Here is a 24,914-nt window from a genome sequence, read left to right on the forward strand (position 1 = left end):
AGGAGTCTGTAGCGAGGTATTCAGACCATTACGGAATATCAACCCTCACCACAGAACTGCGACAGCTCCACCTCCCTGTTAAATGAGCTGAATGACTTCTTTGCTCACTTTGAGGCATCTCCATCGCATACTGAGGGCAGCTGAGAAGATCATCGGAACCTCTCTTCCCTCCCTGCAGGACATTTACAGCACCCGCCTCACCCACAAAGCCCTCCGCATAGCGGGGGAAGCCACCCATCCATCACACAGCCTCTTCAGGAGTCCGAGGTCCAGGACTAGCCGACTCAAAGACAGTTTTATTCATCAGGCTGTCGGGAATCTGAACTCTCTGCCAGCTCTGCCCCCTCTTCCTCTTCTGTCCTCTGCCCACCTGACCTCTGAACTCTGACGCCCCGCAAACATCTAGATGCACACACAATCACACACACACACGCACACACCGGACTCAGGGTCGCAGCAGACACTTTTGCAGAATTGGGGTGTACTTCATAAAATGTCTAATTTGCCTTGGTTCTCTGACCTTGACTATGTTGCACACAGTCATCTGACCTTTGATATTTGCACATTCAATGAATACGTTTTATACTATAGTTTATTTAGTTTTTATATTGATGTTACTATTTGTACTGCCTTTTGTAGCACCGCGGGCCCTCGAGTACCATCATTTCAATCTTCTGTATGTGTTACGCATATTGAAGAATTGACAATAAAAAGTACCTTGTCTAATTTGTATGGCACAAATCCACAACACTGGCATCAAAACAGTAGTTCAGAAGATCCCGAGAGAAAGAAATATTTCAAAAATAACAAGTTGTAATTAAATCCCATCTTCATAGACTATTACCACAGTCAAATGACTCATTGATTTCAAAGTGACAAATGTTTAAGCCTTAGCGGAGGTGTGCCTTCTCTTGTCTTGAGACACCTTCTGAAATTTACCATGAGCAACTTCTAATCTGCCATCCTCCTCTAATGCAGGGAGATGAAAAATCAAACTCCACTTTGTTGTCTTTTGCTCTTCCCTTGTTGGTATTCTGCGGTGACCGCCTGGCTCCGAGTGAGGCATACAGAGTCATTGCTCTTTTGGCTCCAGCCCTGACACCTTGTGCCCTCAAGTATGGACTCCTTCGTCGCGATCTGATCAGCATCTTTATAGCTTATCAGCCTTGGGGTTCAATTTTGGCTTGGATGCTTTTACAAATGAACGCAATCACGGGTGAGCCTGTGCATCCTGATTGCATTGAGAGAAGCGGGTGGAGGAAAGTTTAGTGGATTACAGTGCCACTTGAGGATGGAGCACAAACACACAGAGGCAGCCTCAGAGGGAGCCGGCTGTCTCAACCTCCCCGGAAACATCACCCCAGCCCTCCTCGCCTGGACTATTGGCACTCACTGCATGTACTCTGTCTTATTTCACTAAAATAATATAATTGTCTCCCATCTTATTGCTTGTAAAGCCATCTTCTGTCCTCGGGCAATGTGTGTGATCAATGTACTGGCTAACAGAATCAATTCTTCCAGGAATACTTTGTGTTTGTGAAACGATACCAGGCAGCAGAAGTAGAAGAGGCGGCTGCAAGTGTAGGATCCCGTTTTACCAAGATCACTTTAGCAACTTGGACCCTCCGGTACACACCGGATAGAATGGAGCCTGCCATATGTTTTGTGTTGTTCATGTAGACCCTGCGAGAACTAAAGTAGGGCAGAAAGGGCAGTTTCTGTCCCTGAAGGTACACTAAAGTCTTAGATCACGCCTCTTAATCAATTACAATTATTTAGGATTTAGGCAAGACCCCCTTTTATCTCTCAGAATATTAAGTCATTTTACCAAGGGGGAATAGTCTGTGAAAGTCATCCCATAGGAGTTTTACGTTGTTGTAGCTGAAAAGAGGTGATGAACCAGAAACTTTCTTCACTTATTGGTGGTGTGCTGTAATGCAAGTGTTCCAATGCTATTGTTCATAAAAATAGCAATAACTATCATAACATTTAGCCTTTTCCAGACCCATAAAGATGCACTGATGTTTCCAAATTGTGAAAGTAACATATTTAGGTTACAAAAGTTAAGGGTGAGAGTATAGCAGATGTCCAAGTCATTATTTGTGTTTGTTGGATCCGTGGCTTCCAAATTGCATGTGTGAATACATTTATGTTGATTGTGTTTTCCCTGAAATGTACATTTTCTTGCAGTATCTCCATTGTACATTGTATGTGCAGAGGTAATCGGTCAATAATTACAATTTACTGAGTACATTTGTTTGTGTACTGGCAATAATAAATCTTGGCGATCAATACAATTTCCCACATTTGCAGCTACGCAACGCTGCACTGAAACTTTGACCCAAACATCTTGATTTATGTTTGCAATGTCGCTACAATGAATGAATTAATGTCCCGTTACATGTTCCCAGTCTACACCCATCCTCTAATTCTACAACTAAACAATGATCTCAAAAGTGAAAGTGAATAATGGGAGACCTCCAGGCTGGGGAGTAATATTCCCAAAAACTATTACGGGGGAAAACTATTGGGCTAATCCCCTCCGGGGAGGTCAAAGAGAATGAGTGACGAGAAACTGGGAGCATTATCAGGCTAAGAGTAGTCATTTGGTATTTTTTTTTAAATTCATTTCGGTTATTTGGGACTGTTATCTGTAATATATGTGGCAAATTTGTCATTTCCTATCACCAAATTTAATGTGGAAATAGCCAAAGAAAAATATATACAAGCGTCTGACAAACATGACTTTGAAAAAAAATGGAATATACAACTGGCTCGATAAGCCTTCAGCACGAGCAATATCAGTCTTAATAACCATGGAGAATGTTCCAGGAAGTACCATGACATATTGAGTTACTTCTATGTGCTTGGAAAAAAAAAAAGGACTTATGCAAATTCAGGGAATGTCTTAGCGATTGTCATTCCGTTGTTTAGTCCAGTGCTTTATTTTGATTAAGCGGAACCCAGCAATGCCAAATGGTGTCTTTCGCTAACGTTGCTGCGATGATTGAGTTAACCTTTATTGCATTTGTGACTTTGAGTTCGGTGCCTTGTTCTGCAGCTCAACCGGCAAGTGAAGTCAAGTCCGGAATCCTTTCATTTCCTTTGTAAACCACATGCAATTTTCTTTATTGGCTGGGCAAATGACATAGGCTACATGTCCTCTTGTCCGTGCACCTTTGACTTTTTTCCTACCCGTTTTCTCAACCATTTTGTTTACTTTTTACAGTCACTCCTTCAGCTATCATGTATTGTCTTCCTTTTCTTCCTCCATCCTGCCGGGCTCTCTAGCACCAGACTCAGTCCAGTCTTTGGGTAGCACAGGAAGTGAAACTGTAACACTGAGTTCACTGGTAATTGGCCACGGTCACGCAAGGCAAACAGGAAGGAATCTGTAACTGATTAGAATTCTTCCTCCTGCAATAATAGTCTCCCTATACCCCCTGTCCCCACAAAATTAATTACATTCAGGGGTGTATTCCCACTATTGGTTTTCCTGTTTGGAAACTGCAATGTAAAGAGACAAATCCCAAGACAACACAACCTAGCTGCTTTTTCAATTAAACAGAGACGGGATAAGTCAAAAAGGCTTGTGGAGAGGCAGGAAGGCATCCATCTCTCCATCTCTTTATCCAGACAAAGCTACTGTCTGGTCTCCCTCAGACTGCTGAATAATCCCGATGGTTGTTTTTGTTTTTGTTTTTTAACTGAAGCTCTCTCTTGGAAAAGAGAGACAAACCTAACATAAAATTACAATATATATTCATGATATAAAACAATCTATATCAAATATACCAGTAATACTCAATTTTCAAAACTGCTTATTCTGTTGAGGGTCCCGGCTGACTTTGGGCGAAAGCCGGAAAGACTCCATGGTGGACCAGTTGCCAATCACAAACTGTACAAACACAGACAGCCATTCACATTGGCACTGAGTGGAAGTTGAACCCACAGCCTGGAAAGAAGTCAGGCAAGTAAACCCCTCACCATCAGTCACCTTACAATAAGAGAAATGAGAATATGACTACTATTAATAACAAAAATAACAACACACAAGTGACCCAGGGACATTTAACAATACTTTGAGGGGAAATCATTTTAATGTTGAAAATATGTGTGTATGGTAGTGCAGTAGGTGTGTGCAACGTGCAAAACATTTTTTTAAAATAAAACAGAGGGTCTGACTTTATCAAGCCTTAACCTCTGACTCTGTTCTGTTCGCTTTAAAAAAATAAAACATTTTTCTCTTTGTTTTACATGTTTATATGGTGTTTCTTTTTCTTTGTTTTTAAATGCTATTAATCATGTAAAGCACATTGAGTTAGTTACCTTGTGTATGAAATGCGCTGTATAAAGAAAAAAAAAAAAAAAAAAAAATGTAAAAAACATTTGCTGCGGCTCAGTCAGTAGAGCGGTTTGTCCAGTGACCGAAGGGTCATCGGTTCAATTAACGGCTCCGACTGCCCGCATGTCGAAGTGTCCTTGGGCAAGACACTAAAGCCTAATTTGCTCCCAGTGGGCCTGGCAGCGCCTTGCATGGCTGCAGTCGCCCGTGTGTGTGTGAGTGGGTGAATGTGAGGCTTTGTAAAGCGCTTTGGACACTTTGATGGTTATAGCGCTATATAAGTGCAGTCCATTTACCATTTACCATAGTTTACCATGTGGCACAGTTACTTTGGCTAAACAATGTTGTATGCATGATGCACCAGAACCACAGGATGCCTGGTCTACATGTTGAAACGCAGGGACACTCGCTACTTTGCAAAATGAAATTTGAATAAAACAGGGAAGGTTTTTTAAAAAATGCATTTTTGTTTCATCTTCACTGAGAGACACAAAGAGCCATGGCTGCTTCGAAAATAAACGAATGCCAAACAATATGTTTGATGTCCTATATTTAAATTTGTACGGTTAGTTACATTACTCCTACTTCCCTGGTCTTGGAACTAATCCGATTGATATGGAAATGTGTGCTCTGTTTCATGACAGAGTTGCGGAGAGAGGAAGTGAGAAAGAATTCCCAGGTTCTCTCCTACTCAAAATTTGAATAAAACAGATTTTCGCAATCCTTTAGCTTCATTCTCTTGAGAAGAAGGGATTACACAAAACACTGAAAAGCTTCACAATGAGCTGTTGTATTTCGTGATGGACATGTTCCTTGCATGCACAAGAGACGAATCTGGAATGCATAAAGTAAATATTGAGAGCCCCATAAACTTGCATGTTTAATAAAATCATCTTAAAGTATTATACATAGATTCCAATTTTCATTAAAGGGTACAAACTGTTGATAGAAGAAACAAGCATATGGTCACGTGAGATTTTTTTTTTTTTTTTTTTTTTTAGAACAGGAACACCTAGTGGTACTGCAAATGTCCATCCATCTTCTTCTTTACCACTTCTACCTCACTAGAGTCACGGGCTGCTGGACCCTATCGCAGCTATCTTCGGGCGGGAGGTGGGGTACACCCTTATATATATATATATATATATATATATATATATATATATATAATACTTTTCACCGATCTGATCGGCATCGGACGATAATTAGCATTTTATGCTGATCGGCTTTATTTGAATCCAAAAGCTAGTTTATTTTTAGCCTTGTCGCGTGTCTTTTGACATACTACTGTAAATATCTGGCAGCCCATAAAGTTATTTTGAAAAGAAAAACATGTCAGCGGTGTGGGACAGACAACACGTAATGCCTGAGACAAATTTGGTCTTTCACAATTACACTATGTCAGACTACTGCAATAAAATCCTGTATTCCGCTACCACTGCACCGTCTTTTATGAACATTGGACTTTCCATCCATCCATCCATTTTCTGTACCACTTTATCCTCACAAGGGTTGCGGGCGTGCTGGAGCCTAACCTTAACCCACACAGGCGGGGCCGGGATTTGAAACCCGGTCCTCAGAACTGTGAGGCAGAGCTGCTAACCAGTCGTTCACCGTGCCGCCACACTAGGCTTTATCTTCTCAAATCAAACGCGACCGGATACACTCATTACCATGGCCACAACACCAACAATTGACCGCACGTTTATTTGTATGTAAGAATAAAATGGAGAAAACGTGCGGTGGTGGTCACCGGTGCTCGGGAGAAGACATTCGTTGAAGGGTTGTTTGAGGTATATTCACGTACGTTTAATGTGGTACGGCTCTCAAGCAGGCAACAAAACGTTATGTAGCCTCGCAATCTAGTGCAAGCACTAACGGTTGTACATAAACATGCCATCGTTACGTCGAATCATGCGCTAACGTTTCGGTCTGTGTAAAGTAATTTAATCACAATAAAGTAATTTAATGACAGTAAGTTAGCACCCATTATTTCTGTCATGTTGTAATGTTGGTTTGACCTGACTGATTAGAATGCATGACCTGACTAGAGAATATTTTTGAAGATACTCAGTACACGAGGATATACAGTAAATGAAAACATCATTTAAATACACATTGGTCCATCTTGTGACCGGATCAGTGATCGGTTATTGTTTTGTTTTTTAAACTCACTGATCGGTGATCGGCCCCAAAAATCCTGATCATGTAAAGCCTAGTATGTTCACATACTTTGAATATGATACGGCTCGCAAGCAGGAAACAAAACGTTATGTAGCCTAGCAAGCTAGTGCTAGCACTAACGGTTGTACGTAAACATGCCGGTGTTCTGTCGAATCATGCTCTAAAGTTTCGATGTGTGTGAAGTAATTTAAATTCAACAAAGTAATTCAATGACAGTACGCAAGCACCCATTATATCTGTCATGTTGTGATGTTGGTTTGACCTGACTGATTAGAATACATGACCTGACTGGAGCAGTGATTTCCAACCTTTATGGAGCGCAGGCACATATTTCACAATTGGAAAGTCTCACGACACACCAACAAACAAAAATGTCACAAAAGGTAGATGCACAGTAATTACTGTATGTACTTCCTGCCATTTTATAGAAGAGCATTTATTTGTTTTGTCTGTCACTATGCCTCACTGGTATAAATAGAGGAACAAAGATACATTATTTCTTGTAAATGAATCATTTTTTGAGCAGTTAAGATCGCTCCTGGCACACTAGTGTGCCACGACACATTGGTTGGGAATCACTGGACTAGAGAATACTTTTGAAGATATTCAGTATACAGTGAACAAGTATATACAGTAAATGAACAAGACATTTAAATAGACACATTGCTCCATCTTGTGATCGGATCGGTTATGTAAAGAGAGAGATTTTCTCTTGTAAAACAACCACAAAAAAATATTTTTGTTGCCTTAACTGTAATATAATGCACTTTCAAGCATTCATTATCAAGCAAAAATGTCATTTGTATGTACTGTAACTGAAATTGACAGAAAACTCTGTCTGTCTCAGTTCTGGTCATCCCAGTCAGGCTCAATAATACAAAGCACACAAGTCTTTTGCAGCTACAGTAATGTTACCGCACATGCAAGCCAGTATCCCCAAGCTTCCTGCACTCGACCCAAGCAAGGCTCTTATCTGCTCCCAACTCTCCGATTTATCTTAAACGGCATTTAAAATCATCACTTACCAATTGCCTTCCTAAGCTAAACACCCATTCCAGCGTGTGTTGTCTGTCATTGGGGTTGAAAATTGGGGATTTGACTGGAAATTGGAACCATTGAGGATGCCGTCCCGGAAAAAAAAAAAAAAAAAAAAGAGGAATTCAAAGTTAAATGAGATCATGCATGCCAAGAGAATGTTTAACCAAAGGGCAAATGGGAAGCTGGAGATAACAGAAGAGAAAACAGCTTAATGTTTTGGCTGCAGTCTGTTTTTGAGACATCCATACTATTTGAGTGTTATTTTGGGGGGAAAGTGTATTGCATTTGGACAGGGTTATTTCATCCATTTGAAAATGTACCTGAGTGCAATTTAATCTGTGATTTGACATTTACATGTTCCCGCACGTGATGATAAGACCAAGTGTGTGTGTTTGCGCTTGTGCTTTTATAGCCACGGAGGAATGTGACTATATAGGCTTTCCCACTTTTACAGCGCATTTGCGCAGGTGTGCGTAGGTGAGCGTTCATCCAGTAACGCCACGTCTCGGGATGTTTCAAGTGGTGCACCGCAAACAATTAACCTTGAGTCATTGATTGTGCCTAGCTCCAGTGATGCAAATCTCCCGTGACAAGTTCACTTCAAAAGAGTGGAATTTGGACGCACCCAGACGTTGCCACAGCAGACATGCAACTGCTTTGTTTTAACATGAGAAGACAACGATGGGATGCGTGTCATTTTTCACACTTACAGTAAATGAAAAGCATTTACAAACTAAGGTGACACATGGGTTTTTCCATTTGTTAGTAATGAGGCACCATTTCTAACGCTTGAGTAAAGATGCATAATTGAATGATTTGCATGAAATAAAAACAAATGTAAAATGGGAAGCTCCAACTATAGCGACAAGCTACAGTACTGGAACTGCTTGATTTATTACTCAAAAGCAGCACCATACACTCAACTGCAATCAGTAGTTCTCAAACTGTGGTACAAGTTCCACTAGTGGTACAGTGTGCGGGCTCCCTCCAGGGGTATGCGAAACAATCACGGAATTACATTTTGAAACTGCATAACAAGTTCAATTCATTTGCTTTTAATCGTTTAGAACTGTTGGTTTTCAAACATTTATTTAGGTACAATTTTTATTTAGGTGACACGCTGCAATTTGCCTCACGGTTCTGAGGACCTGAGTTCAAATCCGGCCTCGCCTGTTCTCCCCGTGCCTACGTGGGTTTTCTCCAGGTACTCCCGTTTACTCCCACATCCCAAAAACATGCAAGGTAGTGAATTGATTACTCTAAATTAACCGTAGCTGTGAATGTGAGTCTGAACTGATCTCCAGCCAAAACATAGGGCACATATAAACAAACAACCATTCACACAAACGTTCATACGTACGTGCAATTTAGAGTCTTCAATTAACCTACCAGACATGTTTTTGGGATGTGGGAGGAAACCGCAGTAACCGGAGAAAACCCACACAGCACGGTGAGCACATGCAAAGTCCACACAGGCGAGGCCGAACCCGGGTCCTCAGAACTGTGAGGCAGATTTGCTAACCAGTTTCTACCGTGTCGCCATCCTGTTGTCATTATTATGATGATGATTATTATTATTATTATCCGTACATTTTCCATTTGACCTCCTTTGCTAGATGTTGCATCTCTTAGGAAAAGATTTCTCACTGTGATGCTTTGATGATCACAGTTGTGGCTTTGTGTATCAATTGTCAAGGAGGAGCAATGTTTTTGTCCTGGCTGTGGAACAGTGGACCAGGTCTACACCCTCAGTAGGGTCCTCGAGGGTGCATGGGAGTTCGCCCAACCAGTCTACATGTGTTTTGTGGACTTGGAGAAGGCATTCGACCGTGTCCCTTGTGGAGTCCTTCAGGGGGTGCTTCGGGAGTATGGGCTACCAAACCCACTGATATGGGCTGTGCGGTCCTTGTACGACCGGTGCGGAGTTTGGTCTGCATTGTAAGTCGGATTCGTTTCCAGTGAGGCTTGGACTCCGCCAAGGCTGCCCTTTGTCACCAATTCTGTTCCTAACTTTTATCTCTAGGTGCAGCCGAGGCATAGGGGGGATCCGGTTTGGTGGCCTCAGTATTGCATCTCTGCTTTTTGCAGACGATGTGGTTCTGTTGGCTCCATCTAGCCGTGATCTCCAACTCTCACTGGAGCGATTTACAGTCCAGTGTGAAGCGGTTGGGATGAAAGTTAGCACCTCCAAATCTGAGACCATGGTTCTCAGTCAGAAAAGGGTGGAGTGCCCCCGCTGGGTCGGGGATGAGATCCTGCCCCAAGTGGACGAGTTCAAGTATCTTGGTGTTGTTCACGAGTGAGGAAAGAATGGTACGGGAGCTTGACAGGCGCATTGGTCCAGCATCTGCACTGATGCGGAGTTTGTATCGGTCCGTTGTGGTGAAGAAGGAGCTAAGCCGAGAGGCGAAGCTCTCAATTTACCGGTCGATCTACGTTCCTACCCTCACCTATGGTCACGAGCTGTGGGGCGTCACCGAAAGAACAAGATCCCGGATACAAGCGCCGAAATGGGTTTTCTCCGCAGGGTGTCCAGGCGTCTCCCTTAGAGATAGGATGAGAAGCTCGGTCATCCGGTAGGGGCTCAGAATAGAGCCGCCTCTCCTCTGAATTGAGAGGAACCAGATAAGGTGGCTCAGTCATTTGATTAGGAAGTCTCCTGGACGCCTCCCTGGTGAGGTGTTCCGGGCACGTCCCACCGGGAGGAAACCCCGGGGATGACCCAGGACACGCTGGAGAGACTATGTCTCCCGGCTGGCCTGGTAACACCTCGGGATCCCCCCCGGAAGAGCTGGTTGAAGTGGCTGGGAGAGGGAAGTATGGGCTTCCCTATTAAAGCTACTGCCCCCACGACCCAACCTCGGATAAGCGGTAGAAAATGGATGGATGGATGGATGGATGGATGGATGGATGGATGAATGGATATACAGGCATGTGTGAAAATGCAGCAATGTCAATGTGGTTATCCATTAATGTTATGCCATGTCAGAAAGTATTTAATGCATGCCATTATTAAAATTACTTTAAAGCTAGTGATGTGCCAGTTAACAATGGATTTTAATAGTTTCATTGTGATTTCTTTTGTTTCTATCTTCTCTGATGGAATTCACGTTTAAATCCGGGAAAGACAGGCTGTAAGGGAGCACTTCTGGATTATGATGTTTAATATAGCTGCTATAATAATCGTCTCATCTTGATTTACCCGTGTGTGTGTGTCTGCGTGCGTGCGTGGATCCGTTCTATCGTACGGACAGGTTGAGAGGAGAAGTTTTCAGTTCGTGGACTAAGGTGCAAGTGCATAAAAGGAGAAACATACAGCCAGCCCAAACTTGTCAGTGTCCGAAAACGTGTTCTTCCAAATAATGAAGGGAGAACTTGATGAGAACAGATCAGTCTGTAGGAAAGTGGATTTTAAAAGTATACTAATTAATGCCTTTAAAAATGACACAGGTGATGCTTTTTATCTGTAATTGCCAACACTACTTAACTAAGCGATGACCATGTTCAAAACCGAAGCGTCAATCAACATGCTGCTGCCAATTTTACACAGGGTGATGTCACATGAACTGAATACCTGTGAATGTGTGCCATCTTTTCAATGAATCATTTGGCGCTGTGCTTTCTTTCCAAATTCCGACTGGCGTGAAACACTTCAGACGGAACATGAACCCAGGAGCAATATTTTCAGCAAGCAACAACTAGTTCAAAGACATTTTTCCCCAATCCTCAACTCACTGTCCTGGCGTCTCGTCAAACTCCAATTTGCAATGACTTTGACAAATACATTTTTTTTACTTTGTTGCTGCACTGAAGCCCCCCCAGCCATTGAAGCATACAGTGATTAGGTGCAAAAAAAAAATTAGAGGCATGGTTTATTAGTGAAAATTAGGTGTAATTGAGGTTTACGGTTGCCATGTGGGCATGAAATCACTGGCTATGTGTAATGAAGAAGTTTTTAAGACCTGATTGTTGAGGTATACTTCAAACATATCCACGACAGGGATAGAACATTTGCGAATACGTTTCCAGACAGCTTTGGCTAGATACCTTTGACCTTTTTCAGTTCCACTGCATAAAAGCAAGATTCAAAAAGGCATGTTTGGATGAATTCTAGACTTCACTCCTCTGGGATACTCCCTCTCTTCTTCAGTTCATAATCATACCTATTGACTTCACAAATGTTCTTTTGAATGAATGCACCATAATTACCAAAGACATACACAAAATATTGTACAATATGAGAAACTGTTATACAAATGGAAAACAAAGTGGTGATGACCTCATGTACTGTATAAGGGCCATGGGTCACAATATTGTCCATATAGTGTATTTTACAGCATCACCTGGAAAATCTTTTTTTTTTTTTTTTTTTTTTTTTAATAGATGCATTCATTGTCTTTTCTTTGAGGCTGAGTAATTTCAAACCAATTCTTCCCATAGGAAATCATGTAAAGTGACATAATTCATGTCGCACTAAATGTCGGCATCATAAACCCTTGATTAATTAAACAGTAAAAGTTTAACTGTCACTTAACTGTCACACAAATGTAGAGAGAAATTTGCTACTACAAAAGAAAACAAAATAAACTAAAACTACTCATTCTTTGAGGACAGCTGTCACCTTGTGTAACGGTATAGTTATTGCTAGAATGAGTAACTTAGTGTATATCAGCTGTATTTACATGAGCATCTTCTTCTTTTCCTTTCGGCTTGTCCCGTTAGCTGCAATAAGTTAAATTTTTGGTCCTATGCTAATTATTCACACTGTTACTTTCTGTGATGGAGAAAAAAAAATACACATAAAAGCCAAAGAAAAAGCACAACAGGTATGAAGTTAATCCTTTATATGCTCAGGGTGTTGAAGTATTACAGTTTTGCAGTTCTTCGTCGAAGCAGGTTTTTCAGACCATTACCTTCGCGCCGGTCTTTACCAAATGTACGACCGAGACAAGCGCGTCGTCGCCTTCGCGAGCAAAACTCGAAACGGTCCCAATCTTAAATATTCAGACTGTGAAAAAGCCCTGCTCTCCACAGTCTGGGCCATCAAGCATTTCTCCAACTATATTGGAGGCCGAAAAGTGACCATTCACACAAACCACCATCCGGTTACCTTCCTTCACAACCAACGCATCAGAGAAGGGACCGTCACCAACGCTCGTATCGCGGCCTGGCTCATGGTTCTTCCACTTCCAACAAGACAATGACCCTAAGCACACAGCTAAATTAACAAAGGAGTGGCTTCAGAACAGCCGGCACGGTGTACGACTGGTTAGCACATCTGCCTCACAGTTCTGAGGACTGAGGTTCACATCCCGGCCCCGCCTGTGTGGAGTTTGCATGTTCTCCCCGTGCCTGGGTGGGTTTTCTCCGGGCACTCCGGTTTCCTCCTACATTCCAAAAGCATGCATGGTAGGTTAATTGACAACTCTAAATTGCCCGTAGGTGCGAATGGTTGTTTGTTTTTTATGTGTCCTGCGATTGGCTGGCGACCGGTTCAGAGTGCACCTCCCGCCCGAACATAGCTGGGATAGGCTCCTGCAGCCCGTGAACCTAGTGAATAAGTGGATGAGCTGTAAAGAAAATGGGGGGTGTATTACAAGCTTTACGGTCGTGATGAATCGTAGTGACCAATCCCATGCGAGTTCAGCCACCCCCTTCAGCCAATCAAATCTGCATCCCAGGCCGTAATCACTGATTGCGCGCAGCCCAGACAGAGACGAGGAAAAGCGTAGCAGGGGAGACAAAAATAAACTCAGTGTGTAAGTTGAGTTAAAGACGGAGAAAGATCAGAAAATGACCAATCAAGGATGAACAAACGGAACAAACGGCATGTAAAATGAAAGCGCCTTTTTTTTTAAATTATTACTTCTCAGTGTTCCCACTGGGAGCACTTATTAAAACACGCACACACACACATATACATACATACAGTATATATATATATACAGTGGGTACAGAAAGTATTCAGACCCCCTTAAAAAAAATTCACTCTTTTTTATATTGCAGCCATTGGCTAAAATCATTTAAGTTATTTTTTTCCACATTAACGTACATTAACCCTAACCTCATATTTACAGAAAGAAATGCAATTGTTGAAATGTTTGCACATTTATAAAAAAAAAGAAAAGAAAGAAAAACTAAAATATCACACAGCCTTAAGTATTCAGAGCCTTTGCTCAGTATTTAGTAGAAGCCCCCTTTTGAGCTAATACAGCCATGAGTCTTTTTGGGAATGATGCAACAAGTTTTTCACACCTGGATTTGGTCCTCTGCCATTCCTCCTTGCAGATCCTCTCCAGGTCAGGTTGGATGTTGAACGTTGGTGGACAGCCATTTTCAGGTCTCCAGAGACGCTCAATTGGGTTTAAGTCAGGGATCTGGCTGGGCCATTCAAGAACAGTCACGGAGTTGTTCTGAATACACTTGTTCGTTATTTTAGCTGTGTGCTTTGCGTCATTGTCTTGTTGGAAGGTGACCCTTCGGCCCATTCTGAGTTTCTGGAGAAGGTTTTCTTCTTTCCCTCTCTCACCAAGGCTCTTCTCCCCCAATTGCTCAGTTTGGCCAGACAGCCAGCTCTAGGAAAGGTTCTGATCGTCCAAAACGTCTTCCATTTCAGGATTACGGAGGCCACTGTGCCCTTCGGACCCTTAAATGCAGCAGATTTTTTTTTTTTTTTTTTTTTTAAATCTTGGCCAGATCTGTGCCTTGCCACAATTATGTCTGTGAGCTCATCAGGCAGTTCCTTTGACCTCATGATTCTCATTTGCTCTGACAAGTAAGGTCTGTAAGGTCTTATATAGACAGGGGTGCGGCTTTCCTAATCAAGTCCGATCAGTATCATCAAACACAGCTGGACTCCAATGAGGGTGTAGAATCTTTTTAAGGATGATCAGAAGAAATGGACAGCACCCGAGTTCAATATATGAGTGTCCCAGCAAAGGGTCTGAATACCTATGGCTGTGTGATATTTCAGTTTTTCTTTTTTAATAAATCAGCAAAGATTTCAACAATTATGTTTTTTTTTCTGTTAATATGGGGTGATGTGTTTACATTAATGAGGAAAAAAAAATTCAATAATTTGAACAAATGGCTGCAATATAACAAAGAGTGAAAGATTTAAGGGGGTCTGAAAACTTTCCGTACCCACTGTATATATATATATATATATATATATATATATATATATATTGCGTGTGTGTTTACCACCAGCCACCACTGCTTTACATGGAGATGAACTGATGTCACACAAGGTTCATTGTAGAGAAAGTCCAAGCTGATATCTCTATGCATTACATCCATGGACATTGTTACATTCCCTGTGACATTACATCACTTCTGATTGAAGACTGACAGAGTTCAACGTTTCAAAGCAACACACAAGTCAGCGATTTGTAAATCAACGCCACTCTGAAAGCCAGGTCCAAAGAAGCAAAACTGAAACAAATGTGTAAGTTGTCCTTAGAGTAACCAAAACAACCATGAGTCCAATTTCCTCCTTTGTCACTTCCAGTGGCCTTTTTTCCTCTCAAACAAAGAGCGAGCTGAGAAAAGAAAGCGTCGGCAGCCTGACCGAATCACTGGCGGCTCTACTGCCCGTGCACAAAGCTGACATCCAGTTTCCTGAGTGAAGTCATTTCCTCACTAGACGTATTGCACAAACACAAGGGGGGTGTTCAGGGGGTAAAGCCTCACCTTTGAATTTCATTCTACCCTTTCGTCGTCAAGCACAGATGGGCAATTTAAAGTGGTGTAGTTAACTGACTTTATTTCTACCATTTGTAGTGTTACAAAAATGACACAAATTCGCCGAGTGTCTGACTGGATCATGTGTACAGAACTTATTCAAGGGCACAGTGCTGTACGATGAATGTGTTTGAGAACTCAAACTTTTTTTTTCTCTCTCTCTCTCTCAAACTTAATCTAAAATGCATGTCATGTTGTTTTGAATTTACCGCCCTGCTTGGGCCTTATTTGATGTACTATCTAGAAATGCAACTGAATTCAACGTGATAGGGAGAGCGAGAAAGAGAAGCCTTAAAATACTGTCTGTGAGAGATGTAAAATTTATGAATACCCGCCTCACATCTCAGTGTGATTTATGTGAAATAATAATACACTATTTAATGCTTAAACATAGCTAGGAGCGATCCCTGGCTATCAAGATGTACAATGGAGTAATGTGGCTGCAAGACAAATCACCTTGTGGACTCGTGATGCTTATTTAAAGGTTCACAGGCAGATATATTAAACTATGTGTAATTGTACACTAACTCTGCTGTAGGCGCAGGCAGCAAACACAGGAGGAGGCCAGTCGTGATGCAGATGGAGTGGTGTAATCAATTTGGCTCAAGCGTCGCCTTCCACAAGACAGAAGAGGAGGAAGAGGGGGAAAGCAAGTGAGTTGTCATCTTGTTCAGCGGCGGACCCCAAAATTTGCGTCATCACTAATTGTACAGTACTCGACATACCTGAATCTCTCAGGATGGGCATATGACTGGATTCATTAATTGCTTCGTTGATATTTTAATTGGAAGAGAAAACTTTGTGTCTCACTGATTTTAATTTGAGTTGATGGTCTCAATAAAAGTACTTTAGACAAAAGGTATTGCGACACCTAAATCAGAGCTCTCTGATAAATGCATCGACTTTGGACTTCAGAATTTGGACTTTTGGCATGTGTGTCTGCAGGAATTATGGTTTAACTGTTTGTGTTCAACTTGATGAGTTCGGGCGAACACCCTGTATTTGTCTCAGGCTACGCCATCAATTTTCAGAACAATGAAAACAAATGATTATTTATTGATTTATTTTTTTGAGATATTTGTCATACAATTAATTATCAGGAATTACAGCAACTAGAGTGTCGTATGTAGTTTTTTTTTTTTTTTTTTTTTTACGGTGTGCTGATTTTATCAAAAGATGGAACAAGTTTAGAAAGAGCAGTTACATGGGTAGTGATTTATGTTCAACTGATTGCCTCATTTAATTAAACAGCAAAGCTAACACCAGTCCAAATTGTCCTGATCTGATGAATCGGCTGCATTTTACCACCAAACGCAGGTAGGATAAATAAACAGAGTAATTACAACGGTAAATGAAGCCTCGGCGAGTGAGCTGCGTGGGCTGCGGCCGTCTCTCCTTGGGTGTGCTGAAGAAGTGAACAAGAGGCGTTCCTGAAACGTTATCATCTTTCTTGTGTCTCCCAGTTAAAGCCTTCCTGAGGTGGCATACTTGCATACACACAGACACGCATTACTCGCACAAACTCTCACTCAACATGTTCAGCTCGACGCAAACCGCAATGTGCGTCCCGCCCCCGTCCTGGTGCGTTCATGTGCAATTATAGCTACGGTGATCCACAGGTGTTGAATTTTTCTGGCAAGTCATAAAACACGATATGCCTGACTTGTGCAGTCAGCCAGGTCTGTAATTTAATTTGCCTTTTCTTTAATTTTCCTTCCTGGACCCCACAATCCATTTTCCTTCTTTATGAGAGAGCAGACACTTTCAGTATTATTATGTATGATGGTTCGTGCCATGGGGGGTCTGGGAACCGAGCATGCCATAAGGAGCTGTGTCAAACCTGAGTGAAAACCTATTTGAATAAGCTTTTCAATGGCGGTGGTGTGCTTCATTTATCTTGGACTTTTGGACATGTTCAAACACAGAGGCATTGACTTCCAGACAAACTACATCATCTAGCATTTAGTTGTGCAGGTATGAGGCCTGATTGAACTGATTTAAGATCAGGAACTAAGCCCACGCACCGACCTACTCGATAAATCAAGTGCTCCTCGCATGGCTCGTATATTTAAGGTAGATTCATAGCTGCAGTCGGGCCGGATGTCGTGGCACGTGGGTGAGTCTGTTGGCGGGGAACTGCAATGTCCTCCAGGGGGAAACTACACAAACTCTGTCTGACATTTTAACAACCGTTGCCTGATCAGCGAGAGGTAGCTGTGGAGTCATCCAAGTACACACCCTTCCTATCCGCACAAATCCATACTAACTTGTAGAAGAGAACTATATATACATTTAGTGTATTCAAAGATGATTCAATCTGATAATCCAATCCATGCCTTGCATTGGCTCATTACGCATATTAAAACGATACAATTGCTGTTTGTCATAAACATAATATTCATATCTATGCAAATAAGGACCACTGATTTTTGCATCATCTACAATTTGGTCGTATTTGCAAGCCCATCACCTGAAACAGGTCCTCAAGCATCCGTCTATGAGTCAATGATATTCATGTGCGGCATTCGTCTCGGTTCCTGATTGACATTTTATATTTGTGACTACTTTAAACAATTAAAAACAGAAATCTTGAAAAGTAATAGAATCTCCAATCCATTTAGTAGTTCAAGGTTATGAGCAAAAACAGAATTATTGCTCACAGCCAAACTCCTAATTAAATGACACTATGCAATTCATTTCTCAATGCCCATCACTCTTCACAAGCAAAGCAGAGGTTAAATGAATGAGTAATCAAACTTATGTGTAATTTACCACCACTCTGATGAGACAACTAACGTTTTTCTTTCCTCTACATGTGCTGTCTAGTGTATGTTTTGGGGAGAAGCGAGGCAGAAGATTGAACAGAGCAAACTACACTTCCTGGCATATAGTTTGTTTACTTTTGATTCCCATTTCTCAAGCGAGCAAGCTTTTGAAGACAGATGCTTCCCCCTCCTGGCAGCTCCCAAGAAAGCCAAAAAGTCCCCGGTTTCGCCTCACTGCCACCTTTTCACTACATTTGCACTGCAGGCGACCTGTGTGCATGTGCGGAACATATATTTATTTACACTCCAATACACCTTGAAACCTGGGAAGTGTGTGTACTCGCCATTGGATAAAAAAGTAGTTAATAATATTTTTGGGACGCAGGATGATAGTTCTTGCTGTCATTTAAACTTCAATATAGCATGAAAAACAAAAACAAAGGTCAATCTAGGAAATAATATCAGATCAAAGATTATTCCTGTCATGCCTTCCTACGGTGTTAATACTGAGCAGTAACAACAATGCTGATTAACTGCTAAACTTAAAGGTGCAAGTCACAACAAGAATACAGCTAGTTATAAAATACATGCATAAGAACCATTTTATTATTTATCAATGCAGTTTTTACAAACTGGTCATTATGGCCTAACTAAAAAGCAAATTGTCTTTGGCCACAAGAACCTGGAACTAAAAGGTTAACAATAGCTTGAGCGTATTTTGACTGCAAATGTTACTCATTGCATTTTACAGTCCTGTTGTAACAATGCTAGTTATTTGATTTCTATTGTATTATTGCATGTCGTATGCTGCTTCTGGGGCCTCACAACAGATTTGTCTTTCTTATATCTTAAATAAAGATTGCATGTAATGTAAGTCATTGAATAAATCCAAACAGCAATTAAACATTGGCACTATAACTGCTATTTGAGTCCTTGTTATATAAACACATCATTGAATGCAGAGTGACCCTCAAGCCTGATAGCCCCCCCCCCCCTCCACCAGATCCTAAGAGCATATTGAAAGGTGGATCTAAGAGGTCTGACCCAGTGTGCACCTCTTGCCCTCTAAAGACACACAACAGATGAGATGAATTTCAAACGTCCGCAGCCACAGACAGGTCGGGCTGCCCGGTCCGTCTGCTCTTCGGTCACTGGCAGACGATAGCGGATGAAGGGAGGGGGGGAAGAGGCGTGGCGGGAGCGTAAGTGGTGGGGGTCGAAGGGGGCAAGTGGGCGAAAAATGTTAGAGCAGCAGATCAAAGAAAATAACATGGGAGAGGATATGAGGGCTTTGAGAAGCAATATAGGGGAAATAGCATCTGCTTCCAGTATCATGCAGTAGGCTTTATACAAATCTAGGGAAAAGATGAGGGAGACCTAAAGCATTTTTTTAATGATTCATTGCTGGGGATTGGGGAGGGGGCTTTTATGATCATAATAAGACCGGAGAAAGGGGAGATCTGTAGTTGATCTTTTCTTTTGGGATAAGGCACTAACAGATAGTTTATACAACTCAACTCAGCTGCTTCTTAATAAAAAGGTCTCAATCAGTGTCAATTTTAAAAGACTTGCCGATTGGGGATGAACATAATAATTTATTGTGTGAAATTGGTTGTTGATTAATTGTGACTTGAAGCAATTGAGGCACCATCTTGTGCACCACTACGCTGCAACCAACAGAGGTGCTGTTGATTCATTTTGCATGCGATACAGACATCCCTGCTATAATGTGTTTTAGACTTCAGGGCCCTGGCTACTCACGGATTTAAAATGTGAATGAATAAGTCTCATTTTTTTCTTGCGGAATCTCCCACTCTCTGCCAAGCCTAATGTGTATTGTTTTTTTATTGAATTTCATTTTGAAATAAACACATTTGTGCAGTACACTGACAATCATCGTTGTCATCTTCTATGTATATGTACAGTATGTATATATAAATAAATATATATATATATATATATATATATATATATATATATATATATATATACATATATATATATATATATATATACATATATATATATATATATATATATATAGACAAGTAAGTAAAAGCATGAATATAAATGCATTTACATGTTATTTGCTCAGAAGTACACAGTATATTTGCTGTAAATCTCCATACTTGCTAATCTTGTTCGTATCTACAATGTGTTAAAATAGCATAGGAAGGTAATACTGGGCTTATACTACAAGGACAAAAAAAAAAAAAAAGCCATTTTCGCGGTGCCATCCGTTATTCACTGATTTTCACACCGGTTTATTGTGGTGTACAGCAGTTGGGAAGTTAAACTACATCCACAAAGCCCTCCAGTGTAGGACAAATCCTTCTGGGCAGCATTATTCGGTAATTGAAATCGGAGTTAAGAACATTCAGAGCTATCACCCCATCCCATTGAAAATGACATTGAATCGATGAACCAGAATATCTACTTTTTAATGAGAAGGGAAAGGGCACAGTAGTTAGAATCGACCTATCCCAGATTGTAATACCAACGCAATTAAGGACATTCTCATTTTAGAGGTTATTTTATCTAAACTGTTCAAAGGTCCACTCCCTTGTACGCCCCCCTGACCGAGTAATGTGCCCCCCGATCTGCGCAGGAAACAGCCACATTGGATCCCCATTTCACTGGTGCAAAAGTCATTTTATTTTCCTTACTTTCTCTGTCTGTCTCCGCATTATTCCGAACTGTCCAATAATTTGCTCCCGACCCGCATTATTTATTGCAGGTGCGGTGGTGTGGTACAAAGCTATCATTCACATTTGTTCCTTTTTGAATAATCAATAAATAATTATTGTATTATTTAATAGGATTGCACAAGGAAAGGGGAAATGAGTTTTATTCCATAAATTATTCCATTTGTAAAGTAGGACGGAAAGGACTGGGTAGCAGTCGGACTGAGCTGACCACTTCCTCCACATGAGGTTGTAAATATGACATTTTTGGTCTCGCTGAAATCGTCAGTGGGAGAGCAGCAGGCTCTCGGACTGTAAATATGGAGAGATTAATTAACCTTTTCCATCTCCCATTCTTTTCTTTTGTACAGTGTGACCCCTGCTAGCTGAGGGGTGAGAGACCTGGCCGGAGTGGAGACGGCTCATTCCAAATGAGTTATTAACAGAATTTTTTGAATAGATGGAAAAATTGTAGCCAAGCCATTTAGTGTCATAAAGGCCTGGTTGGCGAGGCGACAGGGGCCTCCCAGGGACAGGAGGCAATACCATTACAATCAAATCTGAGATGGAAGAGGGATTGAGCTGTCCATTCTGAATTTTTATATTGTCGGAGGGCAGAGAAGGAAATAATGCCTTTCTAGAGTGCATTAACCTCGAGCTTGGGAGGCAACAAAGAAAAAAGACAGAAGAATAAAGGCTAAGAGAGGTAAGATGGGAAGGAAAAAAGCAAAACAAAAAAATTGGGCGTGGAATGACATGGCTGAGATCGGGAGGAATAATAGAGTATACTGACTAAAAAGGAGGATAACGAGAAGGAATGTAAGGGAAATTAGAGGTAAATATTAAGGCATTGAGATAAATGCGAAAAAAAGAAAACTTGAAACAATTCATTATATTTCTGAATTGAAAATATTTCCATTGAAGAGCTTCCACATATTAGTGTATTAACTATACAGAAATATAGAAAATAATTCTGATCATTACCAATGTGGTCATTTACGGCAGCTGAGACCCCAAAAAATTACATCGGGTGGTGGTCCAATGAATTTGTTAACCACTGTACATTGGAAATACAGTATATTGGAAAATCCCAAAACACCATCCCAAAGTTTAATAGGTGACGATGACTGCGGTCACGCTAGCCTCCACTCGAAAAGAAGTCAAGGCAGTCGCCCCTAATTTTGTGTATACTAGGCATTACGGTAATAAGCCGCCTTCACATTAAAAGCCTCCAAATAAAACGTGGATATCAAAGGATACTTCCATCCATCCATTTTCTACCGCTTATCCGAGGTTGGGTCGCAGGCGCAGTAGCTTTAGCAGGGACGCCCAGACTTCCCTCTCCACAGCCACTTCATCCAGCTCTTCCGGGGGGATCCCGAGGCGTTCCCAGGCCAGCCGAAAGACGTAGTCTCTCCAGCGTGTCCTAGGTCGTCCCCGGGGTCGTGCCCGGAACACCTCACCGGGGTGGCGTCCGGGAGGCATCCGAATCAGATGCCCCAGCCATCTCATCTGGCTCCTCTCGATGTGGAGGAGCAGCGGCTCTACTCTGAGATCCTCCCAGATGACCGAGCTTCTCACCCTATCTCTAAGGGAGAGCCCGGACACCCTGCGGATGAAACTCATTTCGGCCGCTTGTATCCAGGATCGTGTTCTTTCGGCCACAGCTCGTGACCATAGGTGAGGGTAGGAACGTAGATCGACCGGTAAATCGAGAGCTTCGCCTTTCGGCAGAGCTCCTTCTTTACCACAACGGTCCGCATCACTGCAGACGCCTGTCGATCTCCCGTTCCGTTCTTCCCTCACTCGTGAACAAGACCCCAAGATACTTGAACTCCTCCACTTGGTGCAGGATCTCATACTCGACCTGGAGAGGGCACGCCACCCTTTTCCGACTGAGGACCGTGGTCTCAGATTTGGAGGTGCCGATTCTCATCCCAGCCGCTTCCCGCTCAGCTGCGAACTGCTCCAGTGAGAGTTGGAGATCACGGGTTGATGAAGCCAACAGAACCACATCATCTGCAAAAAGCAGAGCTGCAATAGTGAGGCCACCAAACCGGACCCCCTCTATGCCTCGGCTGCGCCTTGAAATTCTGTCCATAAAAGTTCTGAACAGAATCGGTGACAAAGGGCAACCTTGGCGGAATCCAACCCTCACCGGAAACGAATCAGACTTACCGCTGTATATGCGGACCAAACTCTGACTTTGGTCGTACAGGGACCGAACAGCCCGTATCAGGGGGTCTACAAAAACACAGGTAGACTGGTTGGGCCAACTCCCATGCACCCTTGAGGACCTTGCCGAGGGTGTAGACCTGGTCCCCTTTTCCACGGCCAGGACGAAAACCACACTGCGCCTCCTGAATCTGAGATTTGACTTCCCGATGGACCCTCCTCTCCAGCACCCCTGAATAGACCTTACCAGGGAGGCTGAGGACTGTGATCCCCCTGTAGTTGGAACACACCCTCCGGTCCCCCTTCCTAAAAAGGGGGACCGCCACCCCAGTCTGCCAATCCAGAGGCACTGTCCCGATGTTCACGCGATTTTGCAGAGGCATGTCAACCAGGACAGCCCCACAACATCCAGAGCCTTTAGGAACTCCGGGCGAATTTCCGCCTCTTCTTCGTCTTCAACCCATAGTAGTTGAATTTCGACCGGTGCCCTGTAGGTTAACGGCACCGATGGCGGACGTTGTTAACCCGGGCCATAACCGATCCGGTGTGGAATAATAAATGGGGCCAGCACATTCCGTCCAAAAGAGCACGAGCTGAATATTTTTATCTACTTGAAGCGTGTTTTGTAAATGCCCTACAAACAGCACGCGACACGACGCTATTTTCCTCATAGCCGAAGTCAGCAGCAGTCCGAATAATTTTACAACTCAGTTTTCTTTGTAAATGTTGTCCAAAATGATTAAGTCCTCCAATTAATAAGATCCAGAGTCACCGGCCATTCCTTCGGTTTTAAACAAGCCAAGGAAGGCAACGCGGCCATTCAACCAGTGGCCATGATGGGCTCCGGTCCATTTAGTTATGTTATCAACATGTACCCATTTGCTCCTCTGCTACACTCCTGACAAGGTTACTTGGCCCGCTAGTGGGAAAGCGGGCAAGTGCTCAGAGCAACAACCAGCCTCTCTCTCACCGCATTAAAAATGTAATATTGTGAAACATTTTTAATAAATATACCTTAAATCGGATTGCATATATTTTTTTTCGTAACTGTACGAGATTAGAATTTTGATTTTTTATTTTTATAAATCTTGACTACGTTACGCCGGTACACGTATTCCGTGAGACCTGTCCAAGCCTGTTTCCACGTATCCCAAGTAATGTGCTCGCCTCCCCCTGGAAACATTGGTCTCGAGCTTCCACTAGCCCTTCTCAGCGATCAATATCAACAACCTCTTCTGCAACTAAATCATATGCCATGGCAAAGGGAACCATAGCAGCATTAGCTTGCGCGGAAAAGAGGTGGGCATAATGCAACAAAAGGCTAACCTGGAAGCTCCATTTATTAAATTGTCAAAAGGCTGCTGCTGCTGCTGCACCTGCTGCCAAAGCACTAGTGTACGTTGAAGCAGAAAGTGTGGAGTGCACGCCAGTGCGCTGTACTAAAAAGGAGCTTCTGAATGCAACCAAACGCACCAGTGAATATGTGCAACAGTCTGACTTGTTCCATCAACTGACTTCAAGATGTGTAGCCAAAACACATCAAATGAAAACAAATTAACAGGAAATACCCAACATCAGATCTGCCACATTTCCCAATATGCAAAACAGCAAACAATGAATTGACAAAGAAATGAAAAGAGAACCAAATGATGCACTTCCTCACAGTATTCGTCATACAAATCCAGTTAAACAGCATCCACCATCTATCCATAACACAACATCCATACAAGGCAGACAAGACTTCGCAAGATATCTAATTCGAAGACAAATGGTCAGTTCTGGTCTGATGCAAACCAGAAAATAACTGGTAATGGAAAACCTACTTTCCGAGCACTACTAAAGCGCTGCCTCCTCGTCTTAGTAAAGCTGTGTTCGCCATCTGTCATCCATCGCTCCCACGCCGCTCGCAACTTCACTTTGAACGCCCCGCTTACACCGATATCCAGCGGTTGGAGTTCCTTCGTCAAGCCTCCCGGAATG

General features: G+C 42.3%; 1 long non-coding RNA gene across 1 annotated transcript in view; it reads left to right on the forward strand.

Moving 5' to 3' along the window:
• LOC133396818 (uncharacterized) overlaps positions 1-18,811 on the forward strand; it is a 30,918-nt gene extending 12,107 nt beyond the window's left edge. Inside the window, exons 2-3 of the long non-coding RNA XR_009767425.1 lie at positions 15,849-15,963; positions 18,137-18,811. This is a non-coding gene — a long non-coding RNA (uncharacterized LOC133396818). The remainder of the gene's footprint in view (positions 1-15,848; positions 15,964-18,136) is intronic.
• The last annotated feature ends 6,103 nt before the right edge of the window (positions 18,812-24,914 follow it).

This window comes from Phycodurus eques, chromosome 21 (assembly GCF_024500275.1).
Source record: "Phycodurus eques isolate BA_2022a chromosome 21, UOR_Pequ_1.1, whole genome shotgun sequence".
Lineage (NCBI taxonomy): Eukaryota > Metazoa > Chordata > Actinopteri > Syngnathiformes > Syngnathidae > Phycodurus > Phycodurus eques.